The sequence below is a fragment of the Microcaecilia unicolor genome, chromosome 3, assembly GCF_901765095.1.
Source record: "Microcaecilia unicolor chromosome 3, aMicUni1.1, whole genome shotgun sequence".
In the NCBI taxonomy this organism is placed as follows: domain Eukaryota; kingdom Metazoa; phylum Chordata; class Amphibia; order Gymnophiona; family Siphonopidae; genus Microcaecilia; species Microcaecilia unicolor.
The window spans coordinates 39,589,629-39,601,725 of record NC_044033.1 but is presented as its reverse complement, the minus strand read 5'-3'; the positions used below and the strand labels follow the sequence as shown (position 1 = coordinate 39,601,725).

At 44.6% G+C, this 12,097-nt stretch overlaps 1 protein-coding gene across 1 annotated transcript in view; it reads left to right on the top strand.

Moving 5' to 3' along the window:
* NRXN1 (neurexin 1) overlaps positions 1-12,097 on the top strand; it is a 2,115,739-nt gene that overhangs the window by 513,585 nt on the left and 1,590,057 nt on the right. The gene's annotated exons all lie outside the window — the stretch shown is intronic.

The following is a 12,097-nucleotide window of genomic DNA, read 5'->3' as shown; positions in this document are numbered from 1 at the left end:
AACATTGCATATGTCTATTCTTATGTTCTTATGGATAAGGGGTGCTATTCTCATAAATTTGATCAGGGTCTTCATTGGTTGTTAGAGGCCAATCATAGCTAGTTAATGGCTCATTAGTAAATTAAGTTGTACGCACATCTCGGTATCATGCCCAAATGTAGGTACCCAAATCTGGGCACCATATATAGAATTTGGGGTCTGCGTCAACCAAACTGTCACTCAGTCATTAACCATTTGTTAAGAAACCTCCTGAGTTAAGTCACTGTGAGGCCTAAGATTACTTTAAAAGTACCACAGTAGGCACTGGTGGAAAATGTTGACTGTTCAAAACTGTGATGTATGTTATGCCTTTCTTTGGAGTACAGCTTGTCTTACCAGTATAGTGGATCTCTCCTAAGGTTAGGACTGAGGATGACCCCGGAGGCGAATGCACAAAAACATTTAGTGGTGTTTGTGGCAAAAAATGAAGAAACCCTCTAACAAATCATTTCCCCAAGCATACAGACTAATAAAGGGTTCCCTGTTGGCTGATTCACTTAGATCAAAATCTCTAACAAACTAATGACACTTCAAAAGAAAAAGGGAGCAGGCTGGTATAGAGGATAAATAAAACTCCAATGTATTAAATCTTTCCCAAACTATACACAGTAGCAAGGACATGAAAACAAGGAGACAAACAGACCAGAAAAACAAAGATGTCCAAAGTTCTAGCAATTCTTCATCTCCTGTGAAATGTGCTCTCTCTCGTGTTCTCTTTCACTCCTCCTATGTTTGGAAAGGTATTGAAAGGTATTAATCCGCAAACGAACCTTTTCTGGAGATGCGAAGGCGGTAGAATGAGAGGATATGATGAAATGAGATTGAAGGGGGGCAGACTCAAGAAAAATGTCAGGAAGTATTTTTTCACGGAGAGAGTGGTGGATGCTTGGAATGCCCTCCTGCGGGAGGTGGTGGAAATGAAAACGGTAACAGAATTCAAGCACGCGTGGGATAAACATAAAGGAATCCTGTTCAGAAGGAATGGATCCTCAGGAGCTTAGCCGAAATTGGGTGGCAGAGCCGGTGGTGGGAGGCGGGGCTGGTGGTTGGGAGGCGGGGATAGTGCTGGGCAGACTTATACGGTTTGTGCCAGAGCCGGTGGTGGGAGGCGGGGCTGGTGGTTAGGAGGCGGGGATAGTGCTGGGCAGACTTTTTACGGTTTGTGCCAGAGCCGTTGGTGGGAGGCGGGGCTGGTGGTTGGGAGGTGGGGATAGTGCTGGGCAGACTTATACGGTTTGTGCCAGAGCCGGTGGTGGGAGGTGGGGCTGGTGGTTGGGAGGCAGGGGTAGTGCTGGGCAGACTTATACGGTCTGTGCCCTGAAAAAGACAGGTACAAATCAAAGTAAGGTATACACAAAAAGTGGCACGTATGAGTTTATCTATTGGGCAGACTGGGTGGACCGTGCAGGTCTTTTTCTGCCGTCATCTACTATGTTACTATGTATTACCCCCTCTACCCCTCTGTGCTTTTTTTCTCTCTCTGGGTGGTAGTCACTTCTCTTCGAACACTAAGAGGTCAATTCTGTATAAGATGTGCCTGCATTTAGGCATATCTGAAGCATGTAAATCCAGAATAGATACCACTTATAAACGTGCTTGTCCAGACCACTGTTCTGTAAGCTTGCACGTAAGGGACATAGCGCACTGTTGAAAGGGGGGCGTACATGTGGGAGTAACATGGGCGGGTTGTGGGAGTGTCACTATCAACCTCTGAACACAACTACTATCCCTCCTACTGACTCGCTGTTTCTTTGTGTCTTTCCTATTGTATTTTGTAGTTCCTTATATCATTTCTCCTTCTCTACTTTCTCGTTCTCACTCACTGCTATCCTGCTCCTGCTGTCCTTCCTCATTCTATTTTTATCATTGTACACCATATAGATGGTTTCTGATCTGCAGTATAGCAAACTTTGAATAAACTTAAAACTTGAACACAAACCCTCACGAATGTGGAGACACCAAACAAGAAAGTGAGGTGAATACAAGGAGCAATACATTTTTTCTAGCGAAAAAGGTGTCGGTACTCAAACGCCAGGAGTGGGGTGATCACTGAGGACCCACCCCACAATAGCCAGGCCCCCTGCAACCAGTTACAGAATCTATGACAAGGCAGAATTGGTGTGTAGAGCCTGAGCACTTTCATTAAAACATGGGAACCATGGGTCAATTTTAGCAGACAATAGAAAAGGTGCCGGTACTCAGTACCCCCAAGTACCCCCTCAAGAAAAGCCCTGACAAGGAGCCACATAATTTGAGCTAATACGAATTATCAAAGGTAATGAGTTCCACACTACGATGGCCTGGTAATATAATGAGGAATTAACTCATTGCAAATCTCTCTCATGAATATTTATTGTGGCTATACTGAAAATCTAACACACTACAAAGAGCAGACAAGGATATACAAAATTAGAACTGAACTCTAGCTATAGTGGATATCCATATCTATCTGATGTATACACTTTGGTGGAGGAAAAGCCTCAAAATCTAGAGGAGCACTCCGTCGTTGATAACATCAACATAAGGGAGGTCCTCTAAATCATCATAGGCAAAAACCTCCTTATACAAAAGTATGGCTACTCTGCTCAAATACTTAAAAAATAACTGTGTGAATATTCACTAATCGGTAAATGCACTTATCTTTTATGTTCAGTAGTCAACAAAACACCATCCATGGAGTGCTCCTCTAGATTTTGAGGCTTTTCCTCCACCAAAGTGTATACATCAGATAGATATGGATATACTGAAAATCGGCCTGGATGGGGGTGCCTCCAGGACCAGGTTTGCGAACCACTGATCTACCCCCAGGATTCTGTATAGTTCATCCTGGATTTGCATGCCTAACTGCCATCAGTTGGGAGTGAGCATTTATACCAGCTTTTGGCAGGCGTAAGTGCTTGCTCCCAAATTAGGCACAGGAAGTGTGTCATGCTAATATTCCGTTAAAGGCATTCTGCACAGAGCACCCTTTACTGAACACTATCTTAATATGGACCATGGTGCTATTTACTAGATCTGGCCCCTAGGTCCCATTACCTCCCAGGTTGATATATGGCCACCACAAACCTGCTGCCGTTGAGCTGCTTGGTTTCTGTTTTCTGGTACCAACCCAGCTATCTTATTGTTTGTGCTTCCTTCCTCTGCCCCTTGTTTTCATGTAGATATAGATATATTCTGTCAGTGATGCTATGCTCATATTAGCCCTCTCCTTAAGTCACTTCATTGGCTTCCTATCCGTTTCCGCATACATTTCAAACTCCTCTTACTGACTTACAAGTGCATTCACCCTGCAGCTCCTCAGTACCTCTCCACTGTTATCTCTCTCTACTCTTCTCCCGGGAAACTCCATTCATTAGGTAAATCCCACTTATAGACACTTTTCTCCTCCACTGCCAACTCCATACTCCATTTCTTTTATCTTGCTGCACCTTATGCCTGGAATAGATTTCCTGAGTCAGTATGTCAAGCTCCATCTCTGGCCGTTTTCAAATCTAGGCTCAAAGCCCACCTTTTTGAGGCTGCTTTTAACTCCTAATTCCTATTCACATGTTCAGTAGCCATGCCTGTTTTATCATTCCCAACTTAAGTATTTTCCTTATCCCTCATTTGTCCTGTTTGTCTGTCCTGACAAGCAGGGAACTGTCTCTTCACATTCAAGTGTACAGTTCTGCGTACATCTTGTAGCAGTATAGAAATGATAACTAGTAGTAGTAGTATTAGTAGTTATCACCTGTTTCTTTGCCTCTGGTCTCAATGATGTGTTGGGTCATTTGCAGTATTGTAATGTCATAACCTTATTACTGCTTTATATCAGGGCCTCACATGACTGATTCTGTAACAGGACTGATTTTTACCACCTATACTGAGCCTTTACTGTGTCTGTACCTTCCTGATTCAGCCTGAATAATACACTGGAGATTCTGTATGTGCAACTTCGGGGACATTTGTTATCCAGCATTTCTTCTTACTTTTACATTTTATGGCATTTCCTGAAGCAGTAGGAGGCCTGAAGAAATTATCATTGTTATTAACTGTTATCCAGTGACAGTTGACCAAACAAAGGGGCGGGGAACGTAAAGGAAATTGCCCTAAGCTGCACAATGAATCAATGGAAGCATCTGGGTACTAGTATTCTCTTTCCAATGCGGAGACCTTTGTTTGTATGTTTTTCAATTTGTCATTTCTAATTTTGGACCGCTCCGTAATGCTTCTGTATTATTGGGTGTTATGCCTTCAGTTAATTGTCTGTGTCTCTTGCTAATTACAGTAGATGGGTTGTTGTTCCCTCTATAATTAGCACCCTAATTTAATCAGCTGAGATGATTTCTCATCTATTGCATGCTTTTAAAATTAAGTATCACATGGATTTTATTCAGACACTAGTAAAAAAGGCCCGTTTCCGAAACCAATGAAACGGGCGCTAGCATGTGGTTTTTTTTGTGTGTATGTGTCACAGAGTTATTTTGTGTGTGTGTGTGTGTGAGGGTGCGGTGTGTGTGCAGGTTGTTGATGTGTGTCTTTTTTTGTTTTGTTTTGTTTTTTGCTTGGGGGTTGGGGGATGTGCAGTGCTGTGCTGGCAAAGTGGGTTGGATTGGTGTGTGGCTTTGAGGGTGTGTTTCTGTTGTATTGTGTGTGTGTGGTTTTGTCTGTCAAGGAGGTTTGTGGAGGGGGGTCTTTCTGTTGGTGAAATGTAAATGTGGTTGCAGGGGGGTCAGCCTTTGTTGAGTGTTGTTTTTTTTTTGTGTTGTGCTGAGGCAGCCGTGTTGTTTTAGATGGGCGGAAGGTAGAGGAGCACGTTCTTTGTCGGTATTTTTTGGCCATTTCAGGGCTGCTATAGGGGAATGCTGGAAGAGAAATGTGCTGTTGGAAGCAGCACCATCTTTTTCCATTGGGCTGGGGTTCTGGGCATCCTGGAGGTGGGTGACGGCTTGCCTGAGGACGGGGATGGTTGTTTTAAGTTGGCGGAAGGGAGAAGAGCACGGTCTCGGGCCGTCGGGGGGTGATCCGGTATGTTTGGGGAGTTACCTGCAGCCGCCTGAGAAACCATGTATTCTTTGTTTGTTTTGTATTATTAGTTTGCATTTCTGTTGAAGAAAGAGTGGATGCCTTTCGAATGATGGAGGTGGTGCGTCGGTGTGCGGTTGTTTCGTTAGTTTGGCAGCCAGTCTCCAGCGATTCCTAGGCAGGGAAGGAGTACTCCTCCCCCTTCCTTGGTCGCTGTTTGCTGCTGGCTGGGTCGCGGGTAATCCTTCCAGCTGGGCCGCTGCTGTTCGCCCACGTCCCAGATGGTGACGGGCACGTTGTTTTCCGGCTCCTCTGACTGCATGTCAAGCGATCCCAAATATAGTCTGTGCTATAGGCCCTCTGGCACTCTTCAGTACTGGCATTAGGCATTTAAAAATTCCCCCCCCCCCCCCCGGACTATTTTTGCACATACCCACAGCAGGAATATTCTTCTCTCGTTCCAGCGGTGTTTCTGTGCTCTCCGTGCTGCACAGATAATGAGCCATTCTGCTGGGGAATGCTCCTCCCTTATTGTCACGAAGTTTCCTCTGGTCCGTCTTACGTTGCCTACTGTTGCCTGGGAACGGTGTTGTGATGGTCCTTTGTGTTTCAGAATGTTGAGGGTGTTTTTTCTGATTGGTCCGTCATGCGAGGGCGGAGCAGAGAGACATGGTCAGTGTTGTGGCTTCACCACCATGAATCCATGAACCCTTCAGTGAGTGACTGAGTGACTTCAGAACGTTGTCTTCAGAACGTTGAGGGTGAGTTTTATTATAGTAGATTTTCTCTCTTCCTTACAGGTATTCTGATAACCTTATTATGGAACAGTGCATCTTTTTAGTTATATTTTATGTGTGCTATTGTGTCACATATCAGGAATATCACTGCCTCCTTTCACTGTGCTGTGTCGTAACACAATTGTGTTTCAACGATTTTATCCATCTCTGGGACCTTCATTCAAACTAAAATATAAAGGTTGTGCTGACAAATTATTTATATATCTTAGCCTATATAGCCCATAAGAGAAAAATGTAAAGGGGAAATGACAATTCTAGATATAATATGATTAGTCCTAAAATTGAATGCACGACAAAGGCTAGGACTGCAGTTTCCAGAGAGTGCAAATGGTGTTTTAAATGTGACTTTTGGACCGTACCTTTATTAAATTACAAACATAGTACAAAGTCTAATAATTAAAATGTTAATATGACCTGAGTGTTTTTTTAGTTATTAAAATGACTATAAATTCTCATGCTAATAAAATCAGGTTCCTATGTATGGAGGACCTTCTGCTGCTCCCTATCCATTTTCGTATCCTGTTCAAACTTCTTCTATTAACCTATAAATGTACTCACTCTGCTGCTCCCCAGTATCTCTCCACACTCGTCCTTCCCTACACCCCTTCCCGTGCACTCCGCTCCATGGATAAATCCTTCTTATCTGTTCCCTTCTCCACTACTGCCAACTCCAGACTTCGCGCCTTCTGTCTCGCTGCACCCTCTGCCTGGAATAAACTTCCTGAGCCCCTACGTCTTGCCCCATCCTTGGCCACCTTTAAATCTAGACTGAAAGCCCACCTCTTTAACATTGCTTTTGACTCGTAACCACTTGTAACCACTTGCCTCCACCTACCCTCCTCTCCTCCTTCCTGTACACATTAATTGATTTGATTTGCTTACTTTATTTTTTGTCTATTAGATTGTAAGCTCTTTTGAGCAGGGACTGTCTTTCTTCTATGTTTGTGCAGCGCTGCGTACGCCTTGTAGCGCTATAGAAATGCTAAATAGTAGTAGTAGTAGTAGGGAACAGGAACCGGCAAGTCGACTAGGGTTGAGAAGGGAGTTTATTTTAGGGCTCATCCTTGCATCGTGATTTGCGGCTGCTCTAGTGCCACTGCTGCCTGCCGCAGCGGCAGTGCTCTGCTGTTAACGGTGCCTACCCTGCCCCCCCCAATACCACTGTGGTGCGCATGCCACCACACAAGAAGGGAAAAATCTACTGCCCTTGCGGCTCAGCCAGGCAGTCTCCTCCACACGGCCTGTGTGTGCCAGCACTCCCTGCTGCCTGGACTCAGCTGGAGAACAGTTATTGGGCCCTCATCAGTCTTCAGTCTACAGCCCCAGGCCTCAGCACTACCCCCCTCCCCTCAAGTCCCCTGTGGCTAGGGTTACCATATGTCCAAAGAGGACATGTCCGGGCAACCGGGCGGTTTTTGCCAATCTGCCCGTTTGTCCGGATTTCTGGACAAACAGGCAGGCTGGTGGGCAGGCCGTCCTATAGGGCCGTCCTATAGGGACAGTCCCTCCCGCTAGCCTGCCTGTTTGTCCAGAAATCCGGACAAACGGGCAGATTGCTAGCCTCCCCTTCCCTTAGTTATTACTGCCCTGGTGGTCTAGTGACCTCTTCCGCCTTTGGGGCAGGGAAAAGCCCCCTGTTTCCTACCCGGAGCGCTGCCCTGCATGCATTCTTCCTGTTGGTGATCTCGGCGCCAATTCAAAATGGCCACTGAGAGTTGAAGTGACCTCACGAGACTTCAACTCTCGGCGGCCATTTTGAATCAGCACCGAGATCACCAACAGGAAGGATGCATGCAGGGCAGTGCTCGGGGGTGACGGGGAGGGGGTGTGACGGGGTGTGTGACGGGGGGAGGGGAAAATGTGACAGGGGCGGAGCGAGGGTGTGAAAGGGGTGGGGTGGGTGTGGTGGGGGCGGGGCATGTGTCCTCTTTTTGGGGGGACAAAATATGGTAACCCTACCTGTGGCCTACAAACAGGCACAGGAGTCACCACAGCCTGTTCATACTCAAGCCCAGGTAAAATAGCAAAGCTTTTAATTCTGTGTAGTGCTGGTGGACTTCTGGGTGGGGGTGGGCTCTTCACTGCCTGGGGGGGGGGGGGGGGGGAAGGTACATTACTATATTTGATGGTGGGTTTCTGGGTGGGAATGAGGGTGCCCAGAGTTACAATTAAAAAAAAAAGTTTTCTTTTTGATGTTGATGAGTTTCTGGATGGGGGTGGGCTCAGTGGTTGTATGTTTAATTTTGGTGGCTTTTTGGGTGGGGATGCTCTCTGCAGTGCCCACATTAAAATAGAAAATAAAATATTTAAATTTAATTTAGGTAGTTTTCTGGGTGGGGGTGGGCTACAGTGCCAGGACATAAAAAAAAAAAAAACACAAAAGGTTTTATATTTAATACTGGTGTACTTTAGGGTGATGGTGGGGAGGAGATTGGGAAGAGCAGGGGAGATTGCAGACTATAGGGGGGTGGGTAAGGGGTAGGACAAAGCTCTTTGGCATGTCATGTTAATTTTAGAGTATTCTATACAGCCTTAGCATATATTAAGAAATTTACACAAGGTCTTAATGCTAGTCTGGTTCAGGGCAGCAGAGAACAGTACTGATCCACCATATTTCCCGCCCTGGATTTTCAAGGGTCAAAGGTAATGGATTTGATATACTGCCTTTCTGTGGTACAACCAAAGATATTTACATACATTATATGCAGGCACTCTCTCTGTCCGTAGTGGACTCACAATCTAAATTTCTGTACATGGAACAACGGAGGGTTAAGTGATTTGTCCAGGATCCCAAGGAGCGACAGGGAGAATTGAACTCAGTTCCCCAAGTTCTCAGCCCACTAAGTGGCAGTGGGGCATGGTCAAGTCAGAGGGAGTGGTTTGGGCTGGTCCACAATATTGATGTGTATTCCCCAGTTCATAAGTGGAACATACATCAATATAAAAAATTGTAGGCATCAACATTTATACCTGCTTTGAGGCAGCCAGAATGCCTGTTTTATGGGGCAGGTGGAACGGTCAAGACCAGGTATCTACCAATCACCTCCACAGATTTTGGAACCCCCCAAGTCATCTTGACTCCCCCTCCCCCTCAAACCTTCAACCGACCCTCAGTAGACAGTAATCCCCACCTGAGAAACTCCAGCAGCCCACCCCCAGCAGACATTGACACCCTCAATTGACCCCCAGTAGATAGAAATCCCCACCTGAGCAGACCCCTTCCCCCAACCCCCTGATTCTCAGTCACTCTTGCTTGTCCTGGTCCCAATTTCAAAATGGCAGGCACAATCTCTAATGGCAATCCTGAGGTGCTACTGCTAAGGTTTAGGCTGCTGTTTTGAATTTTGGATTAGGATGAGAAGGTGTGATTGGGGTTTGCTTCAGCTGACCATTAAAGCTGGGGATGGGACCAGAGGGGTGTTGAGGTCTACCTGAGTGATTGGGTAAGGGATCACTGTGTGCCGGGAGAGGGGGGGGGGGGTAAATGGGGGCTACTAGTGCTACAGGATTAGTGGTGTGCCTGCAGCTAGGGAGCAATTTATTTATTTATTTTTTGCATTTGTATCCCACATTTTCCCACCTTTTTGCAGGCTCAATGTGGCTTACATGGTACAATGGACGCTTGCCAATTTTTATTTTGCCACACGTCCATTTTTTACTAAAAAAATAAGGCATTTTTTGCAGGCACGCTGAAAAATGGACCTGCGAGCATCCAAAACACAGGCCTACCTACACTAGTGCAGGCCATGTAACTGGCATGTAAATGTTAGATCTCACAATATCACAGGAAAATAGAATATAAAATAATTAAATCACATATGATATAAATACAATATTCATAATAAATGCAAAACAAGAAAGAAAAAGTGTTGCAAGAAACAGATGTCATGCAAATATTTATTATAAAATAACACAATACCCACTAATAATCCCTACTTGCATATAAACCTTATATAGGAAGCTGGAATAATGTCCACAAATATATGATCTGTATCGATAAGTCAGCTCTAAATGTTTCTTCACCCTAAAGTTCTCAATGTCACACACTCAATGAAAACCCGGGACTTATTTGAAATCAAATACTATCCAGTGAAAAATATCAATGATGCAGTCAAACTGAAAAGCACTATTGCTGAAATACGGTGCTCGTTCAAAAAATTATCACCTTGATGAGAAAATCCCTGAGCATAATACAATCATATAGGAGCATGACCACAGGATGCTCAATCACATCCAGCTTCCATCCAAAGCTACTAAAATCATTCAGGACTCAATGTCAATCGCTGACAAAAACCTTTTTGCTCAAGTATACAAATCCCATGCGTTTCCTTGACTCTGGCCGAGTTTTGCTTCAAGCTTTATTTTTGTGTGCAAATGTTAGAGCCAACTTTACACAATTACCCCAATAGTGCCAGGGAGGTGACTGAAGATTTTCATGGCATTATCCAGATTATGCTACTGAAAATCCAGGTGAGTGACACTTATCCAAGTAAGAGCCACTCGTACCTGGATAAATGCCTCTGACTATCAGACTAGCCAGGACCCTTTCACTTTTGCCTCGGGCCTCCCACCCCCAGCAGCCAGGCACATCGTTGCCATAAGAGCAAATTTTTCAAAATTATTGGGGGTACTAAACTCAACACAAGTTCCCTGGTCACAGTAAAAGGAATTTTCCCAATATTGGGGTGCTTAAGCACCCACAGCACCCAAAGAGCTGGCACCTATGATCCTTGCTCTAATTGATGGAGAACCTCAAGCCCCAACAGCTGAAGAAATCCAGATGCCCAAATCAGCTGAGATGTGAAGAAGCAAGACAGTAATGGCAGCACTTCAAGCCACTGCTGAGGGTACATTAGGCATGTTCAGTTCTCATGGGAGCACATCCTTATGCCAGATCACCATCGGCCAGTGCAAAGCTTCCAGAACTCAATGTGCTACTGTTGCTGGCAAAGTGCCTCCACTGACTGCCGTGCTCCTTCACTTCTCAATTGACTCCAGCCCTGGATTCCCAACAGCTAAGGTATTCTTGTATTTGAGTTTTGGTGGGGGAAAGGGAAAGCACATAACAGATGCTGGAGGAGACCCAGGAATTGCGCCCACTCATGTTAACCATCCCTCCCCCACCCCCCAAAAAATATTGTTTTGCTATGCCACGATAAAGACTACAAATTCTCTTTTGTGAAGTTTTTCTATGGATGCAGAAGCCTGTAGAAACCTTCATGCATTTACAGCCTGAAATCTCTTTGGCGCTAGCTCATTTAAAAACTGAAAGCTTTCTTCAGAGAGCTGCTGTCAGAAACGGTCTTGAAGTACGGTATTATCAGATTTAGAAAAGCTGTTATTAAGTTGCCAATATAAGAAAACAATACATACGAGATGTCAGAAATACAGCTGATAGCCGACAGCTCCCACAATAGAGTGAATGCACTCTGTGTTTATTCTAATGACAGAGAGACTGCAGGTTTTTTTTACAAGTATTGCTTGGAAATCTAAAATTCCAATACCTTCATTATGCCGGGAATATATATAAAAAAAGAAGCCTTTCATTTTGGAATAAATTAGACATTGATTAAATGTTTCTATATTATGTGGAGTTGCATCAGAGCAAATTGCACTCTTTTGTCTAGGACTGCATGCAAGTACTGTGCTTAAGTGAACCTATGCAAGCCTGGGAAGATAATTTGCCAAAGTCAATTGTATATCTGGGGTTTTGTGATGTAATTTTACCCCAGCGTACAGGAAGTGAAAACATCAATGGCAGATTATAACCCAGTGGAAAACAGGACAATCATGAAAGCATGTGTTATTTCCTAGGGGGGAAAAAAAGACAATTTCTAAGCAGAAATGGAGACACTTGATTTTCTCATAAACAATGTAAGATGTCTTTTTGATTTCTCTGTACACATTTGGCATCGAACGATCTTCTCCAGGAAGTTTAAACTTCAAAATAAGTTCTCTTCTGCACATCTCAAATAAGTTTAAAGAAGCCTGTCCTGTATTGTTTTTTGTTACATTTATACACTGCACTTTCCCACTCATGGCAGGCTCAGTGTGGCTTACATGGGGCAATGGAGGGTTAAGTGAATTGCCCAGAGTCACAGGGAGCTGCCTGTGCCTGAAGTTGGAATTGAACTCAGTTCCTCAAGACCAAAGTCCACCACCCTAACCACTAGGCCACTCCTGTCCTGTATATACTAGTGTGCAGTTGGCCAATATCTTGTTTCCTTGATTATATGGAATCATAGGTGCAGGAAACA